Source organism: Setaria italica, chromosome II (assembly GCF_000263155.2).
Source record: "Setaria italica strain Yugu1 chromosome II, Setaria_italica_v2.0, whole genome shotgun sequence".
Classification (NCBI taxonomy): domain Eukaryota; kingdom Viridiplantae; phylum Streptophyta; class Magnoliopsida; order Poales; family Poaceae; genus Setaria; species Setaria italica.
In genome coordinates, this window is record NC_028451.1 from 37,753,228 (window position 1) to 37,754,835 (window position 1,608).

Consider the following 1,608-nt stretch of genomic DNA (forward strand, 5'->3'; position numbering starts at 1 on the left):
CTGACGGTCCTGGGAACGGGAGAAGATACTTTGAGTAATCTGAACCCTGATTTTCTATGCTGCCGGTGCTAATCTGCCGGGAGCCAGCTGCAACTGGAAAGGTATCCTAACACTAGCAGTCTGTATTTCTTTAAGGAAAGCTTTGGCTTTTCTTTATTCGGTTCCCTTGAACCAAGGTTACCTCTCCAATACTATTGGCTGCAAGATTTTAATACATTCCAATTGGTGACTGGTAAACACCAGAATTTTAATCACACCAATTGTGCCGTGGCGAATATCTTTTTGGTCCATCTGACATCCTCTGTGGGCGCCACCCAAGCTCCAACCACACTTTCACTTTGCATTTGTAATAGGTATATGCTAGTGTTTTATAAAGGAATAACACGTTCTGATGCCCTGGAGTGTCACTGCAAAAACGTGCACTTCAGAGTTGGGGAACTGCGACAGAAACAATCACCGCAAGCATGAGCTGTGATAAGAGATGTTACAGCTGTGTTTGATCGACTTTGTGATTTATGTACTGCCAATTGAGCGAACGTGATGTCATTCTCACGCTACACATCAAGTGCGCACAAACAATGAACAACAGGCCATTTCAGGAAAGCGATGTGCATGTATGATTGATCCCCCCTTTCTTATCACAATTGTGAGCAAGTTCCTTTTTTTTTCCCCCATCCGGAGGAAATTCAGTAGGGCGCTGAAGAGTTTGCAGCGCAGACTGGTTAATGACTCACAACAGAAATGTTCACGGTTTTAGTATGACTGCAAGAATTCTAGTAGTCTTCAAGTATGCTCTGTCAAGTGTCAACAGTTGACGTGCCGTTGCAGTTTGGATGTGCCATCAGTGCTGAAGAGTATGAGTGTTCAGATTGACTGTCAAGCGTCAAAGAATCCTGGGAAGGCAAGGCTGCGGTTGCCCCCTGTATCCGTTGAACAGGCAGCCGGATCCTCACTTGACCCTCGCTTGTGGCCTCAGAAAAACGCACGCCTTGGGGGTTTTGACCAAACAGGGCCTTGCAATTCTACAAGTACGAAATACCGGCCGGTGAGGCGCTGACTAGCTCCTTGCCTCCTCTGAAGTCAGGATCTTCTCTATTTTCCAGTTGAGAAAGTCAAAATTTTTAAGGTCAGACTTGCATTTCCCAAGGCGTTTCTTGGTGGTGCTGGAGAAAATAGAAATGCACCACTAGGATGCAGATGGCAACGGTGATGGCCCTGGGAAGCAGGACCCGTCAGGGCGACAGGCAGAGTGTGAGATGACGGTCGCTTCAAGTAGGGGATGAATTGCCATCCAAACCGTTACCGGTTACCTTGCCAACTTCAAAGTCAACCACTATTAAAACTGACGAGATAAGTTCAGTGTCAACCACTATCATAAGCTCTAAATTCGAATATTTTTTGCAAGCTTTAGAAAGTCAATGGGGGCACCCTCTGTTTTCCCAATTTGCTCTGTCTGATTACCGGTAGTAGTAGTAAACTAGCAACCTTTACGATACCATAAATAGGCATCGGACGCAAAGAGAGAAAAGGCAAAACATTGAAGTAGAGTGCAGTAGTCCTAGTAGCTCCAGAGTGGCACTTCGGCAACGGCGTCGTCGCAGAACGCGG

General features: G+C 46.3%; 1 protein-coding gene across 1 annotated transcript in view; it reads right to left on the reverse strand.

Moving 5' to 3' along the window:
• LOC106804120 (dehydration-responsive element-binding protein 1A-like) overlaps nucleotides 1–1,608 on the reverse strand; it is a 5,906-nt gene that overhangs the window by 3,512 nt on the left and 786 nt on the right. The window lies entirely within an intron of this gene.